This window comes from Vipera berus (assembly GCF_964194415.1).
Source record: "Vipera berus genome assembly, chromosome: 7".
In the NCBI taxonomy this organism is placed as follows: Eukaryota; Metazoa; Chordata; class Lepidosauria; order Squamata; family Viperidae; genus Vipera; species Vipera berus.
In genome coordinates this window covers 78,205,733-78,223,512 of record NC_138209.1, presented here as the reverse complement: position 1 = coordinate 78,223,512, position 17,780 = coordinate 78,205,733, and the positions used below count along the sequence as shown (strand labels likewise).

The following is a 17,780-nucleotide window of genomic DNA, read 5'->3' as shown; positions in this document are numbered from 1 at the left end:
TGGGGAGGAAAAAGGGAGAAGACAGTGAAGGACAGGGAGGAAAAAGAAAAAAAAGAGAGAGAGAGAGACTCACTGACTTCCAATTTCCCCTGTTGCAGTAGAATAGATCAGAGGTCCCCAAGGTTTAGGGCACCACGGACCGGTTCCGTGGAGAGAGGTTTTTCCCGCAGACCGGAGCGTGTGTGGTTTTGTGTGTTGCCTGCATCCGACAGATGGGGCTTTCTTAGTTTGTGCGGACCGGTTGCTGGCATGCGGCAGCCCGGTACCGGTCCACTGACCGGAGGTTGGGGACCCCTGATCTAAGACGTTCAAATGGCAGAGATTATTCTGAGCTGAAAATAACTGACGCCACGAGGACCACGTAAGCATGTTTCCACATTGTATTCTTTCTAACGTCACCAGAGTGACTATTGTGGCCTTCTCGTGGGGTAGGTTTCTGATTTCTTAGTCTAGGGAAAGAAACCTTAGGGAATGCTCCTGGTGGTCTCCTATTCGGTCCTCACCCGGTCCTAATCTTTTTTTTTCCTTTTCTTTTTTTTTTATGATCAACCAAAATCAGAAGTGTTTTGTTGAGGGAACTCAAAAGATGCCTGCATATACCTGTTGAACAATTCATGTCATCCATTAATTAATTAATTAATTAATTCTATTCATTCATTGATGGAGGAGGAGGAGGAGGACGACTGTGGGGTCCTTAGTGCTCTCTGAGCTGGGCTGTTTCCTTGCAGATGTTTCATGACCTAAACTATGTATCATCATCAATGCTAGAAGGGAATAGGGTTTGTGGAGAGGAGGAGGAGGAGGAGGAGGAGGAGGAGGACAGTGGGGTCCTTGGTGCTCTCTGAGCTGGGCTGTTTCCTTGCAGATGTTTCATGACCCAAACTATGTATCATCATCAATGCTAGAAGGGAATAGGGTTTGTGGAGAGGAGGAGGAGGAGGAGGAGGAGGAGGAGGAGGAGGAGGAGGAGGAGGAGGAGGAGGAGGAGGAGGAGGACAGTGGGGTCCTTGGTGCTCTCTGAGCTGGGCTGTTTCCTTGCAGATGTTTCATGACCCAAACTATGTATCATCATCAATGCTAGAAGGGAATAGGGTTTGTGGAGAGGAGGGGGAGGAGGAGGAGGAGGACTGTGGGGTCCTTAGTGCTCTCTGAGCTGCGCTGTTTCCTTGCAGATGTTTCATGACCCAAACTATGTATCATCATCAATGCTAGAAGGGAATAGGGTTTGTGGAGAGGAGGAGGAGGAGGAGGAGGAGGAGGAGGAGGACAGTGGGGTCCTTGGTGCTCTCTGAGCTGGGCTGTTTCCTTGCAGATGTTTCATGACCCAAACTATGTATCATCATCAATGCTAGAAGGGAATAGGGTTTGTGGAGAGGAGGAGGAGGAGGAGGAGAACAATTGTGGGGTCCTTGGCGCTCTCTGAGCTTGGTGATTTTCTTGCAGACATTTCATGACCCAAACTAGGTAACACCATCAGTTCTGTAAGGGAGAGGGGATTGTCCTGTCCGCGTAGTGGGAGTGTTCTTGGTCGTTCCTTGATTAGACAAGCAAAAAGACCACAATATCTCCCGATCAGCAATCAACGCCCAGGCAAGCAGAGATTAACAATCAAGTTTAACATTGAACCAACAATCAAGAAGTAAACAATAGCCCAGTCGAGGAACCACCGATCCAGACAAACAAGCTAAAAGTAAGCAGCAGCCCAACCACCATTCCCACCAACACTGACAGGGCAAGCCACTGGTGTATAAAAGACAGCTAACCCCCCACTCCTTTCTCCTAGAACTGATGATGTAACCTAGTTGGGTAATGAAACGTCCGCAAGGAAACAGCCAAGCTCAGAGAGCACCAAGGGCCCTAATTCTTCTTTTTCCCCCTTTGTAATTTCTAATTTTATGCTGTCCACAGTTGTTGGGTGGTCTCAAAACTGTAGGCAGAAATGAACAAACGCGACGCTGAACAAGGTTTTCACAATGAAGGGTGGAGCGCTAATGTGGCAATAAACATTTTCGCGATAGGCAGAAGGCACCAGATTCGAAATCCTTGGACTTTCTTGATAAGATGGCCAACATGACTAAAGGGACACATCGCTGCACACCCTCGAGATCCTGATAAGAAGCAACCTATTTAGCTAACGATTAATATTTATTGTTTTATTGCATGGTTTTACACTTCCCAGAGTCACTTTCCCTGAGTTGGGTGGCCTTATCAATTTAATAAGTATATAGTGGGGTGGCTCCGTTATTGTGGACATCCCTCTGTTCTTTTCTTCCCTTGTTTAGTTCTGCCTTTGTAGCCTTTAATGTTTTTTTAAAACATAATTACATATAATGGTTTTTAGGTGATAATTGTTTTATGGTTATTTTTTTTAATTGAATGGCATGGTGCCAGAGTCAGTCTCTGTAAAAAAAAAGGAAATCATATAAATTCAATTAATAAATAAAATAAACTCCCTGTATTTCCATGATTGTCCTAATAAATTGTATGAAATTGCCAAGCTTCTAAAAAAAGAGATATTCAGCCCCAAATATTCCTTAAGGAGAAGGGTATTGTGTTTCTCTCATGGGATAAAGCACTTTGCGGTAAGAAAAATGGGTCAGTGATGTAGTAAGGTAGAACTCACACCTCACGTTATTCTTTTCTTGCCGACAAAAATGCTAAAGGAAGTCACTCTGACAGGAATTCCTTCCCTGATTTTAAAAAGAGTCATGAGGTACCCAGTTGTCCCCCAAAGTAGTCATGTCCAACTTCATAGCAGTGGTCCTCCAACTGCACCTCTTCAATGCCATGGTGGGGGGCTCTGCACCTCCAAGTCTAGTTAGATCTTCATAGCAGTGGTCCTTCAACCCATGGTGAGGAACTTTGCACCTTCAAGTCTAGGTAGATCTTCATGGCAGTGGCCCTTCAACTGCGCCTCTTCAAAGCCATGATAAGGACTTCTGCACCTCCAAGTGTAGGTAGACCTTCATAGCAGTGGTCCTCCAACTGCACCTCTTCAAAGCCATGATGAGGACCTCTGCACCTCCAAATCTAGTTAGATCTTCATAGCAGTGGTCCTTCAACCCATGGTGAGGAACTTTGCACCTCCAAGTCTAGTTAGATCTTCATAGCAGTGGTCCATGGTGAGGAACTTTGCACCTTCAAGTCTAGGTAGATCTTCATGGCAGTGGCCCTCCAACTGCACCTCTTCAAAGCCATGGTGAGGACCTCTGCACCTCCAAGTCTAGTTAGATCTTCATAGCAGTGGTCCTTCAACCCATGGAGGGGATCTCTGCACCTCCCAGTGTAGGAAGAGGTTTGCTTGCTATTGCAAACAGGACTGGCAACTTTGCAAATCCTGCCGAGGTCAAGTCAGGTCAACTGTGGACTTTCTGTCTCTACCCTGAGGCCACGAAAGTCCATTTTTAATCTCCACTGAAGCTTGTCCAACCTCGGAGTTCTCCAAACTCACTTTCATCTTCTGCTTCATGCTGTTACTTTGATGACCAATTGTTTCTAAAGATAACAGAGGCTTCCCTGATTTTAACCCAAGATATGTCCCGTCTAGCCTCAGATCTGGTTGGGTCAACCAAATTCTTGAGCAGAAAAACACCACCAACTTTGAGTTTCTTTGGTCACTAAAAGTGGTGGATTTTTATTTTTTTTTTGCCCTCAGTTCTGTTGTCATTGTGATTTTTAATTCTATATAGCAGAGGTCCCCAACCTTTTGGGCACCAGGGACCGCTTACTTGGAGAAAGGTTTTTCCACGGACCGGAGGGGGCCTGGTTTTGTGTGCTGCCTGCATTTATCTATCTATCTATCTATCTATCTATCTATCTATCTATCTATCTATCTATCTATCTATCTATCTATCTATCTATCTATCTCTATCTATTTATTTATTTTAATTCCATTTATATCCCGCCCTTCTCCGAAGACTCAGGGCGGCTTACAAGCTTAGCATCCCGCGGGTGGGGCTTTGCTTGTTTGTGCGGACCGGTTGCTTGCATGCCACGGCCCGGTACCAGTCCACGTCCTGGGGGGGGGGGTTGGGGACCCCTGCTATATAGGGTTTAGCCACACTGGACAAATTTCTGAGAATTTGGCCCTCAAAACTGCTAGAGATCGCAGATTGGCCAAGGTTACATAAGTTAAATTGCATGTTCTCTTCCAGCAACCGCTGTTTATACAACTTCTTTGAGATGAAGGATCTGTTTTTAATGTAGACATTCAAGAGCCCTCTCTCTCCATGCTGATTTTTCATCTCCGGGGCAGGTAGAAAATTACGTACCCTGAAACTCAGGAATCTGCAGAAGGAGGCTTTCACAACGTCTCTCCAGAGCCACCAAACCTGTTTTTAACTACGCTTTGGTATTGCACCATCAGGCCACGTTAAGGTCATGCGAAGAGCAGAAAACGAGAGTGTTAATTAAGTAAACTGTTTTAAAAGGATCGAGGCTGGAAAAGCAGAGAAGCATTTCTTTCTTTTTTTCCCCTGGAAAGTTCAAACTTTGCCAAACGTTTCTGTCGTGAAAAAAAAAGATGTGGAGGCTCTGAGAAAGAGTGCAGAGAAGAGCGACGAAGATGATCAGGGGACTGGAGGCTAAACATGTGAAGAATAATTGCAGGAATTGGGTATGTCTAGTCTAGAGAAGAGAAGGACCAGGGGTGACATGACAACAGCCTTCCAGTATCTCAGGGGCTGCCCCAAAGAAGAGGGAGTCAAGCTATTCTCCAAAGCACCTGAAGAAGGCACGTCAAGAAACAACGGATGGAAACTCATCAAGGAGAGAATCTGGAACTAAGTAGAAATTTCCTGACAGAACAATTAATCTATCAGCTAAAATCCGTAATTACGGCCATCATTGAGCCCAAAATTTCTGTCGCTAAGTGAGACATTTGTTAAGTGAGATTTGCCCCATTTTATGACCTTTCTTGCCACAGTTATTAAGTGAACGATTATACATTTAGTTAGTAAAACGGTTGCTAAATGAAACTTGCTCCCCCATTGACTTGGCTTGTCAGAGGGTCGCAAAACGGAATCACATGACCGTTTTGCAACTGTCACAGGTTCAAGTCAGTTGCCAAGCGTCTGAATTTTGATTACATGACCGTGGAATGCTGCAATGGTCATAAGTGCAAAAAATGACCGTAAGTCAATTTTTCCGTTGTAACTTCGAACAGTCACTAAATGAGCAATTGTAAATCAAGGATTACCTGCTTAGCTCCTACATTTGAAACGCATATATCATAGAATAGTTCTGTCAAAATATCTAAGTAGTTCACGCATTTGGTGAAAGGTGAGGAAAAAAACAGGAATCTGAGCAAATGGGCTTATTTACAAAGCCGGGTTGCTCCCACCCAATCAACAATCTCAGTTTAGAAAAGGGGGAGGGGAACCCATTTATTTTCATTTTTCTTTAGAATTAATAGCATCTGTTCATTTCCATGGGATAATCCAGAGAAAACCTGGGGACAACCTGACCGGTAACAATTAAACTTCTTAATCGTCTTCTCAATCTTAATCTTCTTCTCAAATACAAATAGAGTTAATTGAGTATTCTTAAATCACTGGAGCAGAAAATGACACATACTGGACATTTCAGTAGATTTACGAGCATCAAAACTTTGTGCCTTGCGAGCAAGAATAATTTGAGATACGTAATTGTTTGTACGATGCTAGTTGAAATGGAGAAGGAAGTTGTTTACTGAGCAGAATAATTAATATTTTGTCTGCCTATTGCTTTTTCCCTCTAGGCTTTCAAAGATCAAGGGAAAGACAGTTTGGTCTGGAGGTTAAGACATGGGAGTAGAAAGTGGGAGACTCTGAGTTCTAGTCCCGCCTTAGCCATGAAAGCCGGTTGGTGACTTTGGGCCAATCACCAGGAGACGGCGAGTTCTAGTCCCACCTTAGGCATGAAAACTGGCTGGGTGATTTTGGGCCAATCATTCTCTCTGAGTCCAATCCACCCCATAGAGTTGTTACTGTGGGGAAAATAGGAGGAGGAAAGGATGTTGGATATGTTCGCCCATCTTGAATTATTTGTAAAAATAATAAAGGTGGAATATATGCCGGCATCAAATGCCCTTCGCCCAGTGCGCTCCCACAGGGAGCGTCTGCTCAGGGTTCCGCCGGTGAGAGATTGCCGGCAGGTGACACCCAGGGATAGGGCCTTCTCAGTGGGAGCGCCTGCCCTCTGGAACCAGCTGCCTGCGGAACTTAGGACTGCCCCCCGACCTCCGATCATTCCGCCGGGGCCTGAAGACCTGGCTCTTCGAGCTCTCTGGCCCAGGCTGAGGAGTAATTTATTTTAATTGGGGTTTTAATTGCACAGGGTTAAGTTTAATCTTTTTTAAATTGGTTTTAACTTTTGTATTGTTGGCTTTTAATTCCCTGTAAACCGCCCTGAGTCCTCAGGGAAAGGGCGGTATATAAATATAACTAAATAAATAAATAACTAAATAATAAATAGATGAGAGAGAGAGAGAGAGAGAGAGAGAGAGAGAGAGAGAGAGAGAGAGAGAGAGAGAGAGAGAGAGAGAGAGAGAGATGGATAGATAGATAGGTAAGTAGGTAGGTAGGTAGGTAGGCAGGCAGGCTGGCAAACAGATAGATAGGATTGAGATGATAGACAGACAATAGATGATAGATAGATAGATAGATAGATAGATAGATAGATAGATAGATAGATAGATAGATAGATAGATAGATAGGATAAACAATAAATAGATAGATAGATTATCTATCATAGAGAGGATAGTGATGGTACATGATAGATAAAAGATAAGATAGCTAGAGACAGACAGATAAGAGATAGATTAGATAGATAGATAGATAGATAGATAGATAGATAGATAGATAGATAGATAGATAGATAGATAGAGATGATAGATAAGATAGGTAGGTAGAGAGAGACACACACAGAGAAATGATAGATAGGATAGTGATGATAGTAGATAGATAGATAGATAGATAGATAGATAGATAGATAGATAGATAGATAGATAGATAGATAGATAGATAGATAGATAAGATAGTGATGATAGTTTTTAGATAGATGTTAGATAGATAGATAGATAGATAGATAGATAGATAGATAGATAGATAGATAGATAGATAGATAGAAAGAAAGAAAGAAAGAAAGAATAGTGATGACAGTTGATAGACAGACAAACTGTTACTGATGTCCTAACAGGCGCCCTCCAAAATGTTCTTGAACCCCCAAAACCAGAATCCGTCTGCAACAAAACCTCTGAAGAAAGAACAACATCGAAAAAAAATCTTCCTTATCTAAATTAATTAATTAATCTGAATTAATCCAGAAAAATCTGGGTTCCGCTTTCTACAATCCCAGCCCAGCCGCTCTGGGACCTAACCGCCCTCACAGGACACGTCACCAGATGGAATGGCGGCAACCAAGAGACTCGACAGCTTTTTCTTCCAATTTTAAAACGAACATTATTATTTTTTTAAGACAAAGGGACCTGCCCTTCCTTTTTTCGCTTTCGTTTTCTCGGCTCACCAGGCCTGGGAGTTGACCAGCAAAGTCAATGGGGAAGCCAGATTCACTTAACCGCCGTGTTCCGGCCCGGAAGGTCGTAAAATGGGGCAACATTCCCTTAACTCCCTCTCGCTCAGTCACATAAATTGCAGAAGGCTACCTGCGCCGAGTCTAATTTCTTTAGAATGATTTTAGTAGAGAGACAAAAAATAATAACTCAACTTTGCTGCTGAATAATACTGTATAAGCAGGTTGATCATCAAAGCAAAGTAGTTGCTAACAATGCTCTAATTCAGAGGTCCCCAACCTTTTGGGCGCCAGGGATTACTTCTGTGGAGAGAGGTTTTTCCGTGGACCAAAGGGTGTGTGGTTTTGTGTGCTGCCTGCATCCCACGGACGGGGCTTTGCTTGTTTGTGCGGACTGGTTGCTGGCATGCCATGGATCGGTACCGGTCCATGGACCGGGGGTTGGGGACCCCTGCTCTAATTTATCTAGCTAACTTCCTTCCTTTGGAGTGGAACGGGAGTCCATGATCAAGAGGTATTTCAACACTCAGCAAGTTGTAAAGCTGTGAGGGATATTTTGCAGGACACGTTGTGATCAACCACGCACTTGAGCAATCGTATATTTTCATGACAGCTTCTATTCAGATTGATCTATTGTTATTATTTTTCTTTTTTCATTACCTATTTCTTTTGAAACTCAAATGCTTTTGCCACCTAATGAGAAGGAAGGACTCGCTGGAGAAGAGCCTCATGCTGGGAAAGGTTGAGGGCAAGAGAAGAAGGGGACGACAGAGAAGGAGGTGGCTGGATGGAGTCACTGAAGCAGGAGGTGTGAGCTTAAATGGACTCCAGAAGATGGTGGAGGACAGGAAGGCCTGGAGGAACGTTGTCCTTAGGGTCGCGATGGGTAGGACACGACTTTGCAACTAACAACAACAATTTCTTTTCCACCAGAAAGAACTGGAGAAATCTCTTGAGATCAGAAGACTCTCGGCTCACCTAAACTGGCTGTCCTGTTGAGGCATCCATCTATCCCAAAGATGGCCATTTTTAAATACTGTCTCTGGATGTAACTCTCTTTCCGCTGAAGCAGCCCACGGATTCGCCTCTATCAAGCACCAGGAACTTCTTAAATCCTGGAAGACATTGAAAGCAACAACAAAGCATCACTCTGCTGAGATGGCTGTGTCAGAGCTCTTGCAGGTCAACTGAACAGGCATTAAAGACCCACCAGGACTGTGTCTTCTGGATTTGTGTACGGAGGTCCTCAAACATGGATCTACATGGACCCTCCAAGAGGACTTTTCTTCAGGAGTCTCCACAGTATTTGCACAATCAGCTTACACGTAGGCTTCAAGAGGACCTGGGCTAGGTGTCTCCCAAGTGTTGGTCAAATCCAAATTCCCATCCTCTCTCAGTTTTTCCAGCAGTCTCCTTCAACTTGGCCTGGATGCACAAAGAAGACTTCTGAAGCTGGCTCATTCCAGAATGACCTCCCCATAGACGTCAATCCTTCGGACACGAACTTGAGTGGAGGGGAGAAGATCATTCTGGTTCCCCCCCTCCCCCCAAAAAAAGTCTTTTGCTAGAGACTGTGTGTGTGTCTCTGGTTTTGCTCAGGTGAAATCCAGTTTTTCCATCACACCTCCTTACAACAAAGAGAGAACTTGGAGAACAGGCCAGATCTGCTTTTTAGGTAGAATAAAAGGCCTTAACACTGGGTGGGGGTGGGGTGGGGGGAAGAACGAAAGAAAAAGAAGAGGAAGCCAAATCCTCATCTATTTCCTCATTGCTCAAAATAATAGCCTGAGACAAGGAAGAATTCTTAGTCATCAATTATAAGTGGAACTCTGCAGAAGCTTTTTTTTTTCTCTCTCTCTCTCTCTAAAGAGATGTGGAAATTAGCATAATAATCGCACGCCTGAGTTTCGCTTTGAATCAAAGTGCTTCTCTTTAATCGAGGCACCCATTTAAACCAGGATGCACGCAAGCCAAGATGTTCTACGGCTAGATTCTTTGGATTTGCCATGTCGCCACAAAAAGGTGGTGGCCCAGCCTTCATCTCCACAGCATGAGAATGCCGCAAGGTTTTCCTGCGCGCCTAAGCTCGGGATTAAACCCGACAGCGTTGCCAATCGAAACTGCGCTCCTCGTGTAAAATTAAGTTACACAGTCATCACAAAGCCATTATAGTCAAGAATTACGGTTCAAAAGTCTAAGGCGTCCCATAGCAGTTCAGCCTTACAAAATTTTTAATTTTTATTTTTTTTGGGGTCTTTTCTTACCCACTTCAGGAACACAGCCGGTTCCGTCTCTTGGACTCTAGAACGTTGCAAATGTCAGCCTGTGCATGGTGAGCGTTTTAAAAACTCAGATAGTCTCTTCTCAACATCTCAAAAATAAAATTAAAAATAAATAAAGCCCAAACTGAAATCAAACTACAAGGCAATTCCAAGCGAGCGTTAAAGAGTCCTGCCTTGGGTCTGGCTAGACTTCCTTCTCTCTGCAGACCGCCTCCACCCATGCTCTGAATAATTGCTTTAAAAATCTCCAGTTTTACAACGGCAACCCGCAAGGTATTTTGAAATCAAATGGATCTGTAAAATATTTCGAGCTTAAGAGCGAAGGAGTAGGGAGCTGAAGAGGAATGTTGCAATGCACGTTGACGGGCCACGAAATATCCAGATCTCCAGCTAACTAAAGAGTAGCTCAAAGTTGACTACTATATAAGGGGTGAGGGTGGGGGAACGGGGTGCCTGTTCAAGCAGAATATCCACTCAATCCACAAGGGAATTTTAAGGAAGCACATTTCACGTATTGGAAGCGGGTCTTTATGCATGTATGTATATGAAGTAGTCTGTGCATAGGCAGAAGTTTAAAGCACACAGACTGAAGCCTGAGGGATTCTTGGTGCTCTCTGAGCTGGGTGGTTTTCTTGCAGACCTTTCATGACCCAACTAGGTAACATCATCAGTGCTAGAAAGGAGGAGGAGGAGGAGGAGGAGGAGGAGGAGGAGGAGGAGGAGGAGGAGGAGGAGGACGACGACGACAACGACAACGACGACTGTGGGGTCCTTGGTGCTCTCTGAACTTGGTTGTTTTCTTGCAGACAATTCATGACCCAACTAGGTAACATCATCAATGCTAGAAGGGAGGAGGAGGAGGAGGAGGAGGAGGAGGAGGAGGAGGAAGAGGAGGAGGAAGTAAAAGACTGTGGGGTCCTTGGTGCTCTCTGAGCTTGGTTGTTTTCTTGCAGACAATTCATGACCCAACTAGGTAACATCATCAGTGCTAGAAGGGAGGAGGAGGAGGAGGAGGAGGAGGAGGAGGAGGAGGAGGAGGAAGAGGAGGAGGAAGTAAAAGACTGTGGGGTCCTTGGTGCTCTCTGAGCTTGGTTGTTTTCTTGCAGACGTTTCATGACCCAACTAGGTAACATCATCAGTACTAGAAGATCCTTTTTCCCCCTTATGTTTTTAATCTCTGCAATGCATGTACTGTCTTTTATGTACTCACTCTGATGTATTAAAGCAGTCTTGTTTTAATTGTCTCAGATAGCAACTATTCCCAATTAGGAAGATGATGGGGAGAGGAAAAAAAAGCTTTGGAACCAATGAGTCCATTTAGGACAACAGAAGCCTTTAGTGTGAAACTGATTAAGGTCCGGTCAGTTTCATGCAGCAGCTTGCCAGTCAATGGGAGGGGTATAATCAACTAAATAAGGTCACAGAGCAGGGCTTGTTAACTCCCAGTTAGCATTCTGGGATGTGGAGGAAAGAGAGGGTTTTGGTTTTTGTTTTTTTTGCAATTTCTCTGCCTAACAAGGGGGGGGGAAGGGGTTTAAGCACAGGACGCTGTATGAGAAACTTTTGTCTGAAGGAGAGGCAGCAATTTGTGGTCTTTGCGGCGCCTGAGTCACAAGATTCATTTAGCGACCATTTCATGGGAACCAGCTGCAGTCACTAAACAAGGACTACCGATATCCCCTTTGTGTTGTAATGTGCATTTTGCCTCTTACACAGTGCTGGCCTGTGCCACGGGACACGTTGCACAGAAACCTGTCAAGCAAACTTTGCATTGGAACGATACGTCTGCGCAACGTGTCACTAGGCCACGCACAAATCTTGCATAAGACTCATCCCCAGGCATATTCCATATCCGTTAACACAAGAAGAACAAACTTAGTTTGTTTTTACACGTTCTTTTCTCTTTCAGAGTTAGCCTGAAGCTGTTCCTACTTCTCTTACGGCATCTCGCCATCAATGTTCCCAATAAGCTAACATCCTTTTCTGTTGAAGCCAGTAAGCCCAACATACACAGCAAGATAGCTCCGATATTCAGCACAAACCACCTCCCCCCCCCATTCACCTTTTAAACCAAGGAGAAAGCATTTCCCTGTCCTCGTGTTTGCCTTCAGAAATTCTTGGGTGTATTACTGCATAACAGAGCTGTGTGACACGGATAAAGAGATTAGAATATTGTTTTAAAAATTTATTTAACTCCTTCAGCTCGAAACGGACAAAAAGGTCATTGATTTCTTAAACAGTTGTACCAGACTCTTAATTCGAAGTAGATACAGTTCATAAAAGGAAAAAAAATTAAATAACCACCCACAAGGAGCTTTTTTTTTATTTCCCCTTTTTCCTTGCAGGCACAAGATTTCTCAGAGAGAGCAACCGAAGCAATCAGTTCAGCCTGAAGCACAAAGCTGGCGAGAAACTTCGGCGTTAAAAAAAAAATGCCATTTTAGGGTTAGCTTTTTCCCCCAGCTATGGATGCGGCCCCTGCTCGCCTTTTTAAAAAAAGGTTGTACAATTCCGGTTTCATTCAGAAATATGCCTAGGACTGGGAGGGCTGCTGCCAAAATCTTTTGGGATTGACTGTGGGAAGAACAGAATGACAATTCTTCTAATAAATAAAGAGCATTAATTAATAGCTGCCCAGAATCACCCTGTAAAGGAGATGGACGGCATAAAAAATTTAATAAATAAATTCATGCTATCTCTACTTCTCAGCCTTAGCAACTTTAAGACGTGCAGACTTCAGCTCCCAGAATTCCACAGCTGGCTAGGCTTCTGCCATTCTGGAATTCTGGGAAATGAAGTCCCCACCTCTTAAAGTTGCTAAGGTGGAGGAACACTGCCCTAGATTATGCTGTGAATTGTTTACTCCACCAATACATATACATTCCCAGCAGAAGTCATGGTTATGTGAGGACAAAGTGCATGATCTCATATCCTGGATAATATTTAGCCAGATTCCATACAGGCAGTGCAGTGACTATTAAATATTCACATCAGATGAAAGATCCATGGATCAAGGGTTGCATAGAGGAAAATCAAACCATGCACAAAGCCGTAACAAATCGTGAAACATTAAATGTAGACTGAAAGCACATGAAACCGCTCTCCGGTCCAATGCATCACGCCACCTGTCCCAAGGTTTGTTTTAGGCAGCATTATGTGCACTAAATATAACCAAACACTCATAAAAATCAAGCTGGAGTTTCCATCCGCAATTTAGCAATACATTTGAGCCACGCTTAAGATGTGTGGAATCCCAACAATGGCAGCACCCAGATAATTTTGGTTGTTTTTTTTTAAAAAAAGGATGGAAGACCACCAGGAGATCCTGAGGAAAAGGCTAGCTAGAGCAAAAGTAAAACTCTTTCAAATCAACTTGAATTCCTGGCGGCAGACAGCTTTCATGGCTCAATACCAAAATGCTCACTACCTCTCTTAGGATGAAACTCAACTTTCAGGCAGGTCTAGCCTACAGATCTAGAACTTCCTGGTGGCCTCCACTCCATTTAGTCCGAAAGACCAATTCTGCTTCGTTTTTCTGCAATCCGTCAAATTCAGTTAGTTCTTGCCTCAAGGGAAGACTGAGAAACAGAAAAAAGACATTTTGGAGACACAGGAACGACACCAGAGAGATCAAATATAGGGCGTACCAAGGAAACGAACAGAGGCCGAAAGAGATTAAGGAAGATCACCTCAGCCAGGACTTTTGTTTGCAATTATTTTTTTTTTAAAAAAAAGGCAAATAAACATATGAACACCGCAGGATCCAATCTGTACACCAGGCTCCGTTTTAAAGTGGACAGCTTGAACTGACTAGTTTAATGCAGTCTAAAAGTTTGCCCTAGTTTTGCTTCTTCACGCGAGGTTAAATTCTAAGATAAATAACAGCAAATATAATAAGACGCAGTAGGATTACAAAGCTGCTTTTTTTTTAACTCCCCCTCTACGGAGTGAGCTCAAAATCCAAAGTCACAATATTAATGAAGCAAGCAAAGAATTTTGAGGTTGCCAGATGCAAAGCAACGAAAATGATCAAGAGTAGGTCGTGACTACCATGCCTTTTTCATGCGATTAGTCATCTTTTTTCTAACCTATCGTGCTCTTCCTGTTAATAGAAATAACTCCAGTTCTGTGGGATCCTGGATGGCCCCTCAGCTAAGTTGTTTTCTTGTCTTCTGAATTTGTCCCAATTTCTTCCAAATTCAGTTCTTAATCCCCTCTTCTTATTATTCACGGCTGCGATCTTAACATTGGTTTTTAATCGAGAACCTCCTTGCAAAGGCATCCGCTAAGTTTAGCTAGGCTTCCCGAATTGGTTCCACCTCTCACTTATCAGACTATGGTTTGTTTGGCTTTGACCCTGATGTGATGGGTGAACACAGCCATGGGGAATGGCAAACCGTGATTGCTAGTTCCCTGAGTGTGCTAATTCCACAGTCTGGGTTTACCAACTGTTTATACAAACACAAGTTATTTTAAAATAATAATAATAATAATTTCTTTTAGTATTTGGAGTGTATTCATTGCCTAGAACCCCAGTTCTGCAAGCAAGGGCAAAGCTCAGAGGTTTTATATTAAATTAGTGGCGTGTTCCTCAAACTTGGCAACTTGGAAGACCTGTGGACTTCAACTCCCAGAATCCCCCAGTGCCAGCATCCCGGAAGTCTGGGAGTTGAGGTACACAGGTCTTAACCTTGCCAAGTTTGAGAAACACTGAATATTTAATGTGTCGAGAGCCAGTTAGGTGAAATGGTTTGCTTGGGATTTGTAAAAGCTGCAAGAACGAAACTTATTTTAAACCAGCTAAGCTTCTGAAGTAAAAGAAGCCTAGTGTATGTAGCAGTGGAATACAACTTCTGTATTTTTAAAACAGAGCATTGATTAACCTTAACTATCAGAGGGAAGTTGAGAAATTGTTGCGTTTCCAAACAGCCTTTCTGGAATTCATTGCTCCATCAGTCAAAATGTATTTCTGCTGGGGTGCCAAAACTAGAAATCAAATGACAGACAAACTCTGGACTCCTTGCAACTTTATAAAATTACAAAATCAGACTTCAGTTTAACACAGAGACACCTCAAGAAAAATCCCCCACAACTTTGTTAGTTTTTTTTAAAAAATTATGTATTTAAATTTTGGTCCCCCAAATGATGCTGATTTTGGCTTAGCAGGATACATCAATCAGCATCATTTGGGGGACCAAAATTTAAATACATAATTAAAAAAAACTAACAAGGTTAGTTCTCTCTCTCTCCCTCTCTCTCTCTCTCTCCCTCTCTCTCTCTCTCTCTCTCTCTCTCTCCAGTTTCATTTAACAACCAGGTTACTAACTTAACATTTGCAGGGTTTCACTGAATGAGTAAGGTTGAAAAACGGGGCAAAATTCACTGAACAGATGTTTCACTTAGCGACAGAAATTTTGGGCTCAATCCTGGCCGTACGGCGAGGACTACCTCTACAAGGTTGAACTCGGCTGCCCGTTTGGCCCCTTAACCCATTTTTCCCCGTTCAGTCGCATTCGATTCTCGAAGGCTCCTTGCACAAAAATCCCTCCATTTTTCTGGGCCAAGTTTTTCAGAAAAGTTTCGCCATTGCCTCTTTCCTAGGGCTGAAAGAAAGCGACTGGCCCCAAATCACCCAGCTGGCTTGGCGCCTAAGGCAGAACTACAACTCACAGACTCCCTGTTTCTTCGCTCCTACACCAAGCTGGTTTTCTTAAGCCACCTTTGCCCCAAAGATGCTTTTTTTCCACGAGGCAACTGGACTTCTGTGTTTTTCCTTTGAAGACGTTTCGCTTCTCATCCCAGAAGCTTCTTCAGCTCTGACTGGACGGTGGGGAATGGAAGGATTTATACTCCTTGCATTTAATCCTTCCATTCCTCCACCATCACGGCAGAGCTGAAGAAGCTTCTGGGACGAGAAGCAAAAGGTCTTCAAAGGAAAAACACAGAAGTCCAGTTGCCTCATGAAAAAAAAAGCATCTTTGGGACAACCCTGACTTGGAGGATGGAGAATCTCCATGGACATTAAGCCACCTTTGGTGCGCTATTAATAAGATCTGGCTATTTTCAACTCCTTGCAACTGGAAAAGAGTAGATTCAAGATAGCTCTTATGTCAAGGGAGTTAAAGATTCGGCCAATCTGGGAAAATATTTTCGGCCTCCAGCGATGCAGCCCCAAATCCTTACATCCCACCTGCGTAAATAAGGATCAAAGATAAGGATCCACCCTGAAAAGCAGAGCCTGTGTGATCTCCTCCGTTCAGATGTTTGGATTAGGAGAACAACGGAGGTGAGCGTAAATTGGAATAATTTAGGAGTGCTGGTTAATCGTTCATCCATTCCAATCTTCGGGGCGAGTGGGGGGGGGAAGGGAGAAGAATTCTGACAACCCGCTTGCTCCAAAGTTCGCCTTGCCTGGGTTATGCATTTCATTTTAGAAATCTGCAAGGAACTAAGCACCCTTTGCTAGGGATCCCAATTCTGAGCTGCAAGAATAACTACGTAAAAATAGGACTAGCAGAATAACAGAGCTGGATGGGATCTTGGGGGTCTTCTAGCCCAGAGTTCCCCAACCTTTTGGGCACCAGGGACCGGTTCCGTGGAGAGAGGGTTTTTCTGCACGTCGTTTTGTTGTTGTTTTGTTTACGTTTTTATTGATTTCGTAATACAATTCGACAGTGCTTATTCAACAAACGTGTTGTCTGAGTTTATCTCTCCCTAATACAAATGGGACGCGGTGGCTCAGTGGGTTAGGACGCTGAGCTTGTCGATCAGAAGGTCGGCAGTTTGGCGGGTCGAATCCCGAGTGCCGCGTAGCAGAGTGAGCGCCTGTTACTCGTCCCAGCTTCTGCCAACCTAGCAGTTCGAAAGCACGTAAAAATGCAAGTAGAAAAATAGGGACCGCTACGGTGGGAAGGTAACAGCGTTCCGTGCGCCTTTGGCGTCTAGTCATGCTGGCCACATGACCACGGAGACGTCCTCGGACAAGCGCTGGCTCTTCGGCTTTGAAACGGAGATGAGCACCGGCCCCTAGAGTTGGAAACGACTAGCACGCATGTGCGGGGGAACCTTTACCTTTACTACAAATGAAATTCCTAATCCCTATAGGGTGTCCTGCCTGAGCAGGGGGTTGGGCTAGATGACCTCCAAGGTCCCTTCCAACATCATCATCATCATTATTATTATTATTATTATTATTATTATTATTATTATTATTATTATTATTATTATTATTATTATTATTATTATTATTATTGCTATTATTATTGCTATTATTATTGCTATTATTATTATTGCAGTAAAATTAAAAATTCATCCAAATGGTCCAAACCAATTAGCCAAGAAGCATGCTTTTTTAAAAAAAAAACAGTCTTCCTCACTGCACGACGACGTGTAACAGGGGAAACAAAACTTAACATTTCCCTTTTTTTTAAAGTTAGATTTATAAGCAATCCTCTACCAAAAAAAAACAAAAAAACCCCCCACCAGACAATTTCTTCGCTTATTCTAACTTCCTCCTTCAAAGCATCCATTGTGTTTTATTTCCCCAGCCTTGGGCTGGTGCCCAAATGAACACACACCTTTGCCATCCCACACCTGCATCCCCTAACTCTGAGCTAAGGAACATTCTCAATTCCTTGCAAAAGGGACAATATTTTTTTAGCTCCTCCTAAAAAACATAAAATGCTCACAGTCCGGTGGAGGGGGGGGGACTTTGTTTTTAAGCACACAGGTGCAAAGTGCAGGAGGAAAAGTCAAAAGGCAAAACTTTTCAGCGTTAAGATCAGCTGGATGCCCTGAATGGGCAGAAGGAAGAAGAGCAGAGGCCCGTTCTTCAGTTCTTACAATTCTGTTCAGCTTCTCCGGTGAATATTTTTAATTTTAAAGCGGAAGATTAGAGAAGCAGATTGTTTGGCCAGCGAGAGCCAGATCCTAGTAGAAAGGAGCACAAATCCCATTCCTGCTGACCACCTGCCCAAATAATTAAGGATC

At 43.5% G+C, this 17,780-nt stretch overlaps 1 protein-coding gene across 4 annotated transcripts in view; it reads right to left on the bottom strand.

The window, feature by feature from the left end:
* Positions 1-17,780, bottom strand: part of RBM47 (RNA binding motif protein 47) — a 66,920-nt gene that overhangs the window by 45,314 nt on the left and 3,826 nt on the right. The window contains exons 1-2 of one of the 4 annotated variants that reach the window (XM_081332469.1): positions 8,720-8,925; positions 8,488-8,624 (exon numbers count right to left, since the gene is read on the bottom strand). The exons of 1 other annotated variant lie outside the window; for it this stretch is intronic. The gene's annotated coding sequence lies outside the window, so the exon portion shown is untranslated. Of the gene's footprint in view, positions 1-8,487; positions 8,626-8,719; positions 8,926-9,773; positions 9,979-17,780 lie in introns of those variants that run through there. 2 more of the 4 variants (XM_081332471.1, XM_081332470.1) reach the window with 2 other exon arrangements.